Source organism: Phasianus colchicus, chromosome 10, assembly GCF_987193195.1.
Source record: "Phasianus colchicus chromosome 10, bPhaCol1.hap1.1, whole genome shotgun sequence".
NCBI classification, from domain to species: Eukaryota; Metazoa; Chordata; class Aves; order Galliformes; family Phasianidae; genus Phasianus; species Phasianus colchicus.
The window spans coordinates 17549086-17564063 of NC_143445.1; positions in this window are offsets into that span (position 1 = coordinate 17549086).

Sequence of the window (14978 nt, forward strand, 5' to 3'; positions counted from 1 at the left end):
AAATTTGCTTTCAGCTTTTCCAATAGCTAAATGTTTCCGTGAGGTTTGGATTGCCTTTATCATCCTCTTTTCCCAGACTGGTTTTGTGAGGGGAAAAAAAAGAAAAGTTTTTCTCTGTCTGAAGTTGCTGCTGAGGCTGCTTCTCTTTCTTGGTGCTCTCCTGTGGGAGATCCCAGTATAGTGCTTATTTGCACAGATGGAATGCATCATCCTTAAATGAGTAAGGGGCTGTTGGGTTTGTTTGTTTTGGAGTTGTACCCAAATGTGTTTGGGTTTTTTTGTGTATGTGGTTTGGATTTTACATTGTTTTTGCATGCCCTGGTCAGGATTCCAGATTGCTTCACTTTAATAAGTGTATTTAACAGATCCAGGTAGGCATCATTCTGAACCCAGGGGCAGGCCGTGGGGATTCTTGGTTTGCTGGTGTTATTATCTGTTGATTAATTGGATCCAGCAGCTCTGTGGTGTTGGGAAGCAATATCACACTTGTATTTTATGAACATATTAATATTATTTTTGAAGTGAGTTGAGAACTGCATTCTGGGGGAGAATCGCAGTTATGAAATCACGGAGAAAAGAAAATCCCCATGGTGAGCCTGCAGTGGCCTGGCAGCGGTGTTTCACACAGTGCCTGTGAGCACGGCCCGCTCTGCACGCTGCCTGGCTGTCTCCAGTACTGCAGCTCTCACTTTGGTTGGAGGTTCTGTTCTTGTTATTTCCTCTCCAGGCCACGAGTGTTTCCTATGGTGGTCTTTCTCTTCGCCGCAAGTGCTTTTGGAAGTACTGAGGGTAAAAGTGATTTAGAAGCGTTATGAGTTAGCAGATTCAGTTCTGCTGATTAAAAGCTAAGCAGCGTGAGCAGTTCTGCCTTGTGACCTTGTGTTGATAAGCAGAGAGCAGTACTGCAGGGTGCTTCCCCAGCTAATTAAGAAACCTGGCTGAAAAACAAGGAAGCCAACAAAGGGTGAGGTGAGTGCTAACAGGAAATAAGTGGTAGATATTTAATATTAATGAGCTGAAAGCTTGAAACCAGCTTTACAAAACAGTGATACAAATTGCAACGAGGATTAGACTGACTGCAATGCAAAGTTATATTGCAAAGCTATAGTTGTGTTTAGAAAAAAAAAATCACAAGTGCTAGCATAGCTCTGGCGCTGAAGAGAAAAAGAACCCTGTGTAACAGCACTTGAAACCACCCAGAAAGTTCTGCAAAAAAAGAGATGCTTTCCTGGTGTTTCTTCCACCAACATCGAGTGGGTGTTGGGTTCCTCTCTGCAGACAAGGTTTGTTCGGTATGGCTCTGCCTCCGAAGTTGGCAAAACCTTTGTCTTATTAAAGAATATTTTCTTAGGTAAGAAGTTGAGGATTTTTTGTCTTTATCTTTTACTCAACCATCAAAATAAAACATAATGAACCTAAACCGTGACTTCTAAAACCAAATGCAAGCTTTGGGGTGCCTGCTGTGTCAGATGATGAGGGTATGAGATTGCTTCTATTTAAGTTGCATGCAGAAACGGTGGCTTTAAGTCTGGGGAAAGACAGTTCTTCGTGGGCTGACTGTTTAGCCAAGGAACTAAAAAATGTGTTTGAAATTGTGGAAATTTGCTCAGTTTTTGAATTTTTAAGATAAGTTTGTGATCTTGCCAGTGGCCAATAAACAATCCTTAATATTCTAAATCAGTGTATTTTATATGTAAATTCTTACTTGGGCAGCAGTCTCAGGTGCGTAAGTGTCTTCAGTGAGAGTCCATATGTGATGAGGTGTGCAGAATTAGGCTTAGAGCATCCAGCTGAGCACTGAAATGTATCAGTCAGGCATTTGGTATACTTAGACCCTGTGGTGTGTTGTTTTGCTGAAATGAAACAAACAGAACCTCAGTATAGTCCTCTTGACTGCTAGCTTTCCAATTATGAGGCAGGTAAGCATTGTGAAATACAGTAACTTTACAGATGGTGTGACACAGCTGAGGGAAGGTGGGAGCAGCTTGAGTACAAGTTCTATTTATTTTATTCTATCCAACTTTGTTGGCGACTCGTTTCATGCCTTTGTTAAATGATCATTTTGGTGAGCGGAAGGTTGTATAGAAGCGATCTGAAGAGCAAAAGCTGAGTCTAAGAAATGCAGTGGGAAATAGCGAAGCACAAAGAGGGGAGAGAAAACTGAAGAGTAGAAAATGGAATGGAGTGAGCGTGGGTTTTTTTCACGGGTTTGGTCCAGTCAAAGGCTGAGCAGTTAGCTTCTGTTGCTGAGTGAAGGCCATACACTAGATCTCTGTGCAAAACACAGACTGCATGTCAGATGAAACAGAATAACCTTTAACTCTTCCCAGGCCTCGTGTGGTTGTTGCTGTTTTTTCCCTGACAAAGTTGAGTGATATATGATTTTATCTTTTTAACAACTGGTCTGCGTTTCTGTGCTGTGCTACCACCCTACCCTTTAAGGGGGGGGAGGGGGGGGGAAAGACTTTATTTGATGCAGCTTTACATGGAGGGCGCACTGCAGTAACACCAGGACTCTTTCCTGCTTAACATGATTAAAACGTCAGCAGCATCTTCCTGGCAAACCATGTATTTGTCAGTCTGGCTCTGGTTTTTGGCTGTCTATGCATGGTCATGTTCCAGTTATTGAACTGACAGAACTTTGTTTCTCTAGCTCACAGTTCCTCTGTGTGATTGTTTTTGCACTGCTGCTGATGGTTATTCAGTCTACTGCATGGCCAGCCAGGCAGCTCTGAAGGTTTGTTCAGTGCATTATTTCCTTCCTTGCGGTTTCTGTCAGTGAAAACGTCTGTAAATCTGCCTATCTGGGTGATATTTCCATCCCTGGTGCAAGTAACTTTGCTGTTGATAACCTGTAATTTGTTAAAAGTGTAAGGAATTTCTGCATCATGGATAAGTAAATTTGTTTGTCACACATTTTCTACCCAAAACATTCACTGCCTGCAAAAGCATTTAATAATAATTCCAAAGTACGGAAAGCAATATTGTCCAGATAAATTTTATAGCTCCAACTATGCACTGTTCTGTAAAATGACAAGTATATGTTATTTTTTGAATGAAGCAGAAATAAACTTTCATTTCTCTCCAATTATTTTTTTAATTTAGTACCAAATTTCTCTCTGTCCTGGAAGTACTTAATTCCAGCTATGAACAGCAGTCCAACTGCCTGCTGTCTCTTCCTCAGAGAAGATAATTTTGAGTTAATTCTTCATTTGCTGAAGTAATACTTTGTTTCAGTACCCTGAGAAATATTTCTGCCATAGCTGTTGTGGTTTTCATGCAATTACATCTGTTCAAGTAAGTACTGTGTTTTTGAGAAACAAAGTATGTGACAATAATACTCAATAATACTGTTCAAATTGGTTTACATAGTCACAAAAGAAGATCAGAGAGAGGCTTTCAGATACATGATGTATGTGCTTAGGAAAGGTGCACTTGTTACGCAAGCCTAATACTGTAGGACGGCCATTCTGGTATGGGTGAAAGGAAGCACGAAGAATATGAAAATGGAAGAAGCAGGGAAAAGTAAAATGAAGGTGAAAATAACCTAAAAAATGTCAACATTCTCCCTTTCTATTTAGATTTTTTAAAATTATTTTTTTAATTTCTCACTGAAGCTAAGGAAATAACACTGCACCTTGCATGAGGTAAGTGTGCTGGAAATGTGAAGGTGAAGAAACTTTACAGAGTAATGAAACTGTTCCAATGGGCAGCTGAGGGCAGCCCTGTTTCAGTCTCTCTAAGCCAGCAATGGTGTACACCAAGTTAATGGCTTCAGAATGTCAGGTTTGTGGTTTTATGCCATTTATTTTTATGGACTGTTCTTCTCACCCACTTGCTGGTTCCCTTGGTATTACTGGCTTTAAACCAGCATACATTTTCTACATAATGTAAAGTGAGGTAAGAGTGTGAATCTCGGGTTACTGCTGTTTTGAAGTAGACTCGGTTCTTATTTTCAGTATTGAAGCAACTGGGACAGTGCCCTTCTGACAGTGTCATTGTGGGTAAGAGGAATCCAGTCACCTGCTGTGTGGCTCTTGTTCCCTCTTGTCTGCCTTCCTCGGGTCCTCATCCAGAAATTCAGCTTGTACGAAGTCATCAAACCGCATTTAGGTATGAGCAGTTGTGGAGCACTGCTCGGGTCACACGCCTTTCTGACACCGCCTCCCTGTGCATGCTGAAGTTCTGTGCAGAGCTACATATAGGGAAGATGCATCTAATGCTGCTTGCCTGGGCTCTGATCTTAAACACCAAGTGGCAGAGTGCAGTTTTTAAGGATCTATAACTTGGGTGTGTTTCATTTCTCTAGAAGAGTGGGAGGGTTCTTCCTATTGCAGTTTTCTTTGAAACTGAGATGTAAAATGCAGCACAAGGACCACTTTTCTTAAACCAAAATAGATGACATTGGCATACCAAAAATACATACAATACCAGCAGTCCAGTATGTTGCTGCTTTGACTGTTAACAGCCAGAATTGCCTTCCTTTGCTGTACAAACCCTTCTCAGTATTAGATTAGAATGGTGTGTGTAACACAGTTGTAAAATAGAGCATGTTTTTTGTTCAGAGCTATTAACAGGTATACTTCTAGCACTTGGCATTACAAAAAAAAAAAAAAAAAAAAACATAGAAAAACAGAGGAAGGCAAAATTAACACCAGCTAAATCGGTTTAATACACACCCATTTTCTCATGACATCAGTGGATGTCTGAGAACATAATGGTCAATTTGAGCAGGCAGTCAGGCCACCTGTGAAACAGTAAGGGCCTAAGTCTTTCAAAAATGATGATCTGCGTGGATACAACACTCCTGCTTTATCTTTCAGAGTAGCAGACTTGTGTGTGGAAACGTCTTCTGAAGTGTGTGGGAAAAGTGCAGGTAGTTTTCAAAATATAATTAAAATATGGTTATCCGTTCTTCAGGTATTTCTTGAGTTAATTGGGAGCACTTTGTTGTTGTTGCTGTTGCTATATGACTACTGTTGAATAGCACTCTGATGTGTTCCCCAAAATTAAAACAAAGATGTGATTTACCAACTGCTTCAAGGATGGCAGCTGGTGTCTGAAAGTATTTTCCACTGAAAGAAGAGAGAATGTAACCGGGGGATAAATGTAAAAATAAGAATTGAATTTGGTTCTTAATCCAAAGTTCCAGTGCTGAAGCCAGCTTTGCTTCTGGCTAATCTGTGGGTGATTAAAGCCCTTGAGGGCACGTGGTGTGAGTGTGTCATCCTGGCCCCAGGCTTGGTGAGGTGCAGTGTGCAGCTGCCTCGGGAGGCTCTGCGTTGCCCCTACCTGCCCGTCACTGGCTCAGGAGGGGAGCAGTGCAGAATATCCTGTAGCAGTCTGACATCACTGCAAGGCGAGAAGTGCTGGATGAGCTTAGTTCTGCAGGCCGGCTCTCGTGTCCGCACTGCACTGCATGTCGAGAACTTAATCCATACCCAACCACTATCTTGTGTGCTGTCTGGTTCAAGACACAGCAGCTTTAAAATTAGCTCTTGTACCATGTCAGAGTAATTCCAACTGACTTCCCTTCCTGCCTTACAGCTCTGAGTGTTAACTCTGCTGCTTTCTGGTTGTTCTGTGGGCGTTTTTGCTGGCTTTTGACTGCATGTCTGTTGGTAACTTTCAAGACCCTGGCACTAGATGGAGCTTTAATCTACTTGCACTTCTATTATATTTAACCACAAGTTAAAAATGGAAGAATAAATGAAGATATCTATGCCGGCTGTACATCTACAGTACCCTCTTCCTTGTTTGTTTGCAGAGTGGTGTAAATGATAAAATGTTGCAGCAGAATCTCTTTGATCCAGTAGGTGGTTTATAGTCACACATAGTAAGGCACTATAATGTAATCTCAAGCTCCTGGGAGAAGTCGCTATGAATTAGATGTACTGAAAATGTGCTGCGTATTTAAGCAAATCATTAGGCTGTGCTTAAAATAAAATAAAATAAAAATAAAAATAATGCTGTTTTCTGATTGAAATCTGTTTGTGTGTCAGGACAGGATGGGGTGACCAAGCCTTCCGTTTCCTATGCTTATTCAAAAATGCATTTGCATTTTTACTTCGTGCTCCCAAGGCCAACTATTCAGAATCATCTGTTATCAGTCACTGCAGGGTTTTCTCTCCATGTGTTATCTTTGGAAATACTGAACAAATAAAAACAAAAATAGCTTTTAACTGTAACATTCAATAGTTTTCACTTAGTGAGCATGACATCTCACAGGCTGGACAGCCTGTATCACAAATTTGTCACCGTCTCAGCTTTCCACAGAAGTAAGCAGCAGTAGATGAAGGCTTGTTCTTGGGTGTTTGTGTTCTTATCACCAGAAGATGAGTTTGGTCAAAGCCATTGTCCAGACTGAAATACCAAAGCATGTGATCAGTTCCCATTCACTGCCCTTCTGCTATTTTGTTAAGTGGTTTAATAAAGTAAACCAGGAGATGAATACTTGAAGAAACCTCAGGGCACGCTGAATTCAGATAAAGAAAATTGCATATATATTGCAGAGTCTTGCTGCCATCTCCTTCTCCAGATCTCATCCTTCAGTATCTGTCACCTTTTTTCAGCAGGACTGAAGGGTTCCGTGTATACCACAGGATGAAAAATCTTTGTAGAAAATGCTGCAGAAATGTAGTATTGCCAGAAATATGCTTTTGTTCATGTTGGGAGATTTCTAGTATACTATGAACCTGCAATTATTTCTTTGTTTTCTCTTCCTTTTACATATTGCTAGGAAAGTTACTTCTTACTAAAAGTTTGGATTTGTGATTATAGCCTGTAAATTAGATCTACCTCAGTCTTGCATCGGGGTAACAGTAAGGTAGGTAATGCTCTGTCTTAGCATCTGCTGCACTGCTGGACCTCATTGCGCCCAGAGACTTGGAACATGCCAAGATCCAAACTGTGCAGCAGTTTTGAAGACTGCGTAATAAAATCTAGTTGACTTCGCTGAAACCTGGATTGGGTATAAAATTTCTGAGTCAGTCTCCTGTCTAATGTGAGTAAAGGAAATAGTGTTAGAGCTGCAGCAGCTTTTGCCTTGTCTGAAGCTGCTTTGCCATGCCTTTTTTTTCTTATCAGTGAAACAAGGGTAGTTTTTATCATACCTGGAATCTCACTGGAGTTAATAGATGTATGAAACATTAGAGGAGATATTGTTTGGTGATTTAATGTGATCTGAAAAATTACTGGTGATGATGTTTCACCCTTTTATCCCTGTATTAAATAGTAATATTAGTCAAACAGGAGTTGACCTTTCAGAAAATAATCCAGTCTCGATTCAGTGAAAACATTGCATTTTTCACCCCAGTAATACCAATAAAACCCTCATTTTGACTTGTAATGAAAGCTTAAAACTTGGTTCTTTAAATAATAGAATTATTTATCTCAAGAATCTTGCAATGCTGAGGCTGTGACATTTGAGATAAGGTTTTGGAGTGTCACCCACAAACTTTACAGCTTTATTTCTATTATTCACCACTGTACTGGCGCTCAGTCACCCTTCAGCCTTCCAGTGAAGCAGAAATTTGTTTTCTAGTGTAAAAACAACAGCAAACTTAAAGTTTGACCATTTTGTTTCTTCTTTATTAATGAGAAAATGAGGGCATGAGTTGAAATCTTTTGTCTCTGTCACAGCTGAATATGAAGAGGTGAGCTGGCAGTATTTTTGTCACATTGCTTGCCTGTGGAAGAAACCAAAACACTTCTTGAGTATGAGATGCTTAGGTATGAAATAGATGGTAGGTTGCTCTGCAACGTTAAGGCTCGTGCTTCCCAGTATGATTAGAACATCTTTTTTTAGGTATCTTGAGACTGTAACTGAGAAACTCATGCCTGAGTTTAGGCAGCTGGTAAGAAGAAATGCTGGAGCTTTAGGCCCCCGAGGCAGCTGGACCCTTTTGAATGCTGCTGTGAGAAAGAAGGCATTTGCAAGAACAGGGATTGAACTCAGAATCGAGCCCAGTGCTCTTCCCTCTGTGGCAGCTGATTTGTCTCTGTGTCTTTGCCATTTGTGCTTGAGTTACTTTCCAGAATAGCTGGCATGAGACAGTCTGCCAGGAATATGGGAAGCCTGGTGTTGTGGATAACTCCCAACCTGACCTTTAGTTCCAAGCCAGTTATGAAGAGCTAGGAAAAGTCGCATCATCAAAGCTTTCTTGGATTAATAGAAGAATGCAGCTGCCTTTAACAGCTTCCTGGCCAAAGGAGGTGTGTTCGGTCAGCACAGTGAATTATAGGACTGGTGGGATTTCAGCTGTCTTCACGTTGTATTTTTCTCTTTGAGATTTTGTGAGTTGGGTCATTTGGAGGAGGGCAGTTGGTGAGTTTGCTCTGCTGGCTCCCCAGGGCTTCCCTGTTGCCACTTGCTGCTACACAATGTGACTGTCTTTGCCTTCTCCCACTTAAATATAACAGATTCGGGGCAAAGGCATAGCAGGGCAGCAGCTCTTTTATCCTTTAAAGGCTGTTTGTAAAGATAAAGGGCTTGATACTAGCCTACCCAGCAAGCTTTAACTTGCCTTAGCATGGTTTTTTGTTTTTTGTTTTCCCAATGGTATCAAAACCCATTTAAATACTCATAGCATTTTCTTCATATTTGTTACATGCTTTTTTTTTTTTTTTCACAGACCACAAAATAGATTCATCTGCCTGATAGTGCAATCAATTCCTAATACAACTGAGCATCTGAGTCTTGTATAGTAATACTGATGCTGCATAGTTGTGTTTCCATCTGGAAGAGCTGTGTGTTGCTATGATTACCTTATCTTAACTGTAGGACGTTGGCTCTTGGTTCTTGTTGAAAAAATAGTAATTCATGGAGGAGAATTGTGCAGCTTTACTACCACAATGGTGTTTATCCTAATGGAACAGTACAGGCTGTGTTGTGAAAGGTGTTTCGGGGTGTTGAGATACTTTAATACCAGCGCTACACTGACCCTTCTTACAGAGAAGATCCTTTGTCCTCTGTGTATTAATTTGGAGCTTTCAGCTCTGATAACAGCACTTTAACACTTGCTGTGGCAGCTACTCTAGCTAAGGGAACAGTTGTTTTATTTGTTTCTTGGACGCCAATGCAGTGTACTGCTAAACCTTTACCACTTTGCCACGGTAATAAAAAAAAAAAAAAAGTATTTATTTCCTTAAAAAGAAAACCAAAATAACCAACCATAAACCTAGGGTTTTGTGGTAAACCCCTCACAAATGTCCTGGACTCTGTTCAGTTCTTTCCACTGAATAATTTCAGTGTAAGGTCTCTGTAAATTGTGGTCTAAAACAGATTCAGCCCAAACCTTTTGCCTGGTTAGTAAAGGAATGAGCTATAGATTCTAGATATTTTCTTCTTGGTTAGTATGCAAAGAATGTTCAGTTAATTACTCCAGGCTTCTTGTTACGTGGAGCTACTGCTTGTGAAGGAAGCATAACTAATTTTGAGAAAGTGCAAGCAATTTCTTGTGTTTTTGTTTCTCCTTTTAAGGCCCAGCTGAGCGCTTCTTGTGGCTCTCATTGTAGGGAAGCCCTCACTGAGTACTTTGGGGCTCTGGTGTGAGGAGTGAGGTGGGTCCCGTGGCAGAGCAGCCTTGGAGAGAAGCTGGGCTGTGCTTCTGGTGTTGTGCATGGCCAGGCCTTCTCCTTGGTGCACAGCTGGATGTGGCTGAAGAGGTGCCTGCGTCCATGGGATGCAGCTCTTGTCTCCTGCAAAGTGGGTCACCAATGTTTTTAGGTGAGTACTGTGAGCTGGCATCATCTCAGATCTGCTTTTCAGCACAGCTGCCAGCTAATGACAGGCAGCCTTTCTGCTTTCTGTGGAGCCTGGCTAGTCCTGATGGGACTGGCACGTAGCTTCCCGGGGCCACAGCAGTGCTGCAGAGTGGCTGACCTGCCTGGCTCACATCCCACACAGACTGGGCAGGAAGTGTGTTTCTCAGTGCTGCTCAAGTGCTTGCAGCAAGGGCTCTGCCATGCCCTGGAGCCAGCATGACAACACTCATCCTCAAGCCAACCACAGCAGTCCTGGTTTTGCTCCCAGCACCCAAGCAGTCTGTGAAGAGAGCGGAGCTGGGCTTGGGCTGAACCCTGTTGGGAGGAGTCACGAACCAGAGGCTGGCACAGGGGGATGGCTTCTAGGATTGCTGGTTTCTATTCTTGGCCTGGAATAGTGGGGGTGCTCATCAGAGCAGGGATCTGGGAGCCCCATGCTTTGCAAGGGCTGTTGTTCCAGGACAGGGCTCAGCAGTGCCTCGCAGCTGGCAGCCCCTCGGTGTCCCCTTGGTCCTCCAGATGGGCGCAGGCAGAACCAGGGCACATGGCCATAGCTAGACACGGCTGGAGGTTGTGCCCTTGGAACACAGCGGTTCTCTTTCAGATAAGAAACAAAGAAACATCCGATGATGGAAATGGTTGCCTCTCTGTAAATAGCAAGCCGAGTGACCTAGTTCAGCTCAGCACAGCTCCTTGGAGCTTCCTGCAGCAGTACCGCGCTGACGCTGAATCATCACTTCCAGAGCGGCACAGATTGGAGCGTGCGGGCCCTGAGGATTTCACTGTTTCTTTATTAATTTTAAATTGATTAAAATGAATTTTTAAAATACCAAGAGAGACTTGCCTAAAGAAATGATTGTAGAAAAAAGAGAAATGAAGTTAGTCTGTGGGAGTTTTCTTGTGTGCTTAACACTCTGTGGCTCGTGCAGCTGTGAGTACCCAGTGCAGCATGGAGGAGGCAGGTGTCAGCTGCTCTGTCCTGGGAGATCAGCGAAGACAAGATCAATCTATCAGTATTACAGAGAAGAGGGAATTATAAGCTCTGCTGGTCTGTATTCAGTGCAAACCTAGCAGTGTCCCCATCCATGGTGTGGTTCCGTGGGTTCCTGCTCTCAGCTACAATGTTTTAACCAGAAGTCAAGATCCGGGGGAGTGCAGTCCTGCTGGAGCCAAACATACATCCTCTTTTCCCTAGCATCACGAAGCACCTGAAGGCTTTCCTTCAGAAAGCCCTGGCTTCTCTACAGGGTTTCTGTGCAGCAGAGCAGGCTGGCAGGCCCTTCGCTCAGCCTCCAAGCAGGGTTGTGATGAATGTAGGCAGTAACAGATGGGAAGAAGATCCTTTTCCCACTGTCACAGGGCAGCTCCAAGTGTTCTTTTCTCCTGGGCTGATCTCATTTGCTGTTCATGCCCCATTCCATAATGGAAATCTGCCTAACACAGTAAAGGAGAGCATTCCTGTTCCTTATAATTTTCATCTGTTCCTGTACAACAACAGAAGATGATGCCTTGTGTGTATCCAAAGTTTTTCTGGAACACCTGCTGCTCCCTGCCGGTGCCCCCTGCAGCCCACTGATATTTGTGGCAGCAGCAAGGTGTTTGTGTGCCATGGTGCACTCTGGAGATGGACAGCACAGAAACAGGTCAGAGCCCTCTCCCCATGAGTTATTGTCCCCAGTGGTGCCCTTGGGAGCTTCATCCCTTGTGATCCCACTGGGGTGTGGGAGGTGGGGAGTGCAGGGGTGCTACGTGCAAGGAAGTGGAGCAGGATCTGCCCTAACTGCACAGCAGGGATTGCTCTGTTCAGATGAAGGCTAGGGCTGGCTCTCTAAACACATCAATAGTGGTGAGCAGATAAACCTTTTTGTTTTTAAATAAATAATAGAAAAGATAAACAAATCCAAGTGTGTGGAAGCTCTGTAGTACTTCAGAGAAGACCTTGCAGGGAGCTGCAAGAAGTGATGGAGCAGGATATAGAGGGTACCCGGAGAGAATGAAGCAGCAGGTCTTGTCAGACAGTCCTATGTCTATCTAGAAAAGAGAGCTTGCTGTTCCACTGTAATTAATGAATAAAAATATAAGAAGCCCATTTAAAATAATCTGACGCTTTTTACTGATGGAAGCAATGGGCAAGCTGTGTCCCAGAAGTTGCTTGGAAGCATCTTTCGTCTGCTTTAAAAATCTGTGTAAAAGATACAATAGCGTTACTCGTCCTGCTCGCCTCTCTGTTTCTGTGCGTCTCCAGGCCTCAGAAGCTGAACTGCTCTAAATTCACACACCATTGCAGAACTTATTTTTCCCAACTCTTTGTCCCACACTCAACTCTCAGTCTCGCCTGCAGCGCAAAGCACAGCAGGTATTGCTGTGGAAAAGTCTGCTGATGAGACGTATGGCTTCTGTTCTCCTGACTGGGATGGCGGGGCAGTGCATCCCATCCCCTGCCCTCCGTTAGCAGGTGTGTGGGCCCTGATGTCCCTCAGGCAGCTGCAGCGCTTCCTGCTGCCGCATCACCACCTCTCTCTTAGTTAAGCTCTGCTAAACTTCACCTCTGAGGCTGATGAAAGATGGCTGAGGTCTGTGTGGAGTACGGATTGCAGTTTAATCCTTGAACAGATTATGGGTACTTCAGAATACGTGTGTGTGTGTGTCCAAAGTGCTTTTCAAATTAATATACGATACTTATGAATTCTTTCCTGTGTTTAAGCAGACTCAGATTTAGTGTTTGAGCTAAATCAGGTTGTTATCAGGTAGGATAAGAAGAATACAGGATTACATCATGTTCTTGCTTCATTCATTCTGTCAGTTGCACTTTTAGTTGTAATTATTTATGACAAATCATTATGTACTGGTTAATTTACAGCAACATATTTCTGTACAGTAATGAAATCAGTGGCGTGAGACCACAGCCCTGCTGTTACTCTTTCCTGAGTAATGCACACATTAGTTATGTGCAGATGAGAATGGCATTGGAACATGTGTAGACTCATCTGGGAGGTTATGGTGTCTGAGAGTCGTTTTCTACTGGTGTAGTTAAAAATAGTCATCTAGGATCCTAAAGAAGCACATGAACCCAATGTGAGTGTTTATGAAAGGAAAGCTCTGGCAACGTGGACATCTTTTAGTTTCTGTAGGCCCTGGCCTTAACCAGTAGAGATTAAAGAGCATGTTTCAATGCTTTAAAGCATATATTCTTATGAAAATTATCTTATTTCTTTCTAGTTGAAAGATGCTTAGCAAGACTGCCTTCTGTGTCCTGTGTGAGTTGCTGCTGTTAATGATGGGTGAAAGTGTAAAGGTCCAAGAAATGTTGGTATTCTGAGCCTGAAATATGACTTTGACAAAACAAAATGCTGTCAGATTCTCACAGCAAACAGACATGGAAATAAAGAAAATATTTTTTTCACATTTTTAAAGTTTTATCACTCAGCAGTGCTATTTGTAGCAGTAGTAGACATAACATTTGCAGAAAGAAATACGACAGATCTATTCAGCTGGCAGTACTGAGCTCCTCTGCACTGATACTGCATCTTGCCAACAATCCCCATCCTGTGGTGAGAATTGTATCTCATTACCTAAGAAGAAAACTGTCTGTCTTCATTATGTATTTCCTTTTTTTTTTTCATGAGCTAGTGATAAGATGTGCCTAGCTATGCCAGGAATTAAAGTAACCACACGTCCGTTCTTGTTTGGTGAAAATGCTGCTCCACATTCTGCGAGCAAAAACTTTTTACTCTCTGTATTGTGACAAGTTCTGCTACATCGAGCTGGTAGCTGTTAATCATTAAAATAGAACAAAACAAAGCAAACACCCATAAGAAAACATTCTTCCTTACAAGTGCCTTACTTTACTCCCTGTTTTGCTTTTTTTAGCTTCAGGCTAATGATACTGCTTCTGAAACAAGAATGATTCATCCCCCGCTGGCTATACAAGCAGCCTGCTTCCTAGGGTCTGGTTTTTCAGCCTATTCACCCTCTTTCTTACACTGTTTTGCTATGAGAAATGTATGATCAGTGCTTGCCTGCGGTCCTTGCAAGGTCTGGTGAAAGCAGTGACCAACAGGATGAATAGGACCTATGGGCTTCTGCATTAAGCATATGTGAATAGTTCAGATCGAGTAACTGAGCTGACGTTTGCTCTCCTTGAGGCTTTTCTGGAGGCAGTGGTGCTTGCCCTGCTGGCTGTCTGCCACTCGGTGCTGTTGGGTGCTGTGTTGGGTGCTGTGCTAGGTGTGGTGCTGGGTGCTGTGTTGGGTGCAGGTGGGCGGCCTGGCCATGTGGAGCAGAAGCTCATCAACTGCTTTTATCAGCTGCTGTCAGTCTGTGAGGCACCAGCTACTGCCTTGTGTCACAGAAAAGGACGCTACCATGCAGGAGTACACACACACAGGAGCAGTTTGGCAGAATACAGCCTCATTCTGAGAGGCCGAGGTGCAACACTGCTAGGAAATCACACTTGGCTTGTGTTTGTAAAACCACCTGTGCACAAGAGCCTGGTCACTGTAGCTCTTTGGAGCACAGTGTTGTGCTGCCTTTCACTCTGCAGTGCAGAGCTCAGTGCCTCTGTGCTGGTACAAGGGACCTGGTGAGGCAGCCAGCACTGGCAGTGTGAGTGGAATGTTAATTTACCATAGTGTGGCCCCGTCTGTCCTCTTAGCAGGAGAAAACATCGCAATAGTTATATATGCAAATCGTTGTACACAAATTTTAGCAGGACTTTGTCAGCCCGTGCTGGGAGATGCAGAATCCTTTAGTGGCAGTTGTTTTCACCTTTCTTTTTAGAGGGTATATATATATACACAAACACACTGCAGAAAGACTGAAAAACACTGAGAGGTTTGCTCAGGAGATGACGTTCTTCCCTTTTACTCCTATTGATCATCTAGGCACTAATTGGGAAAGAAAGCTGGGCAATCAGGAAGGCAGGGAAACCCCACCAAGAGCAATGCCTGCCCACAGAACGCTAGCGAATGCTGCACACACCTGATGTCAGCTGATGCAAAGCTGAATTTATAATGGCCAATGGGAAATGCTGAGATGGGGAGTGCTGTTCCTGGCTGTAAGCAGTGTATCCAGAAGGAGGGAATCTCTCATGATGGGCTCTTGCCCATTATACTCTTCTAATTTACACGTTTTTTATCCAGCATCCAAAATGTTGGGTAGATTTTAAAATACATTATTATTATTATTTTTTTTTAGTAGCTCTTTATTACTAA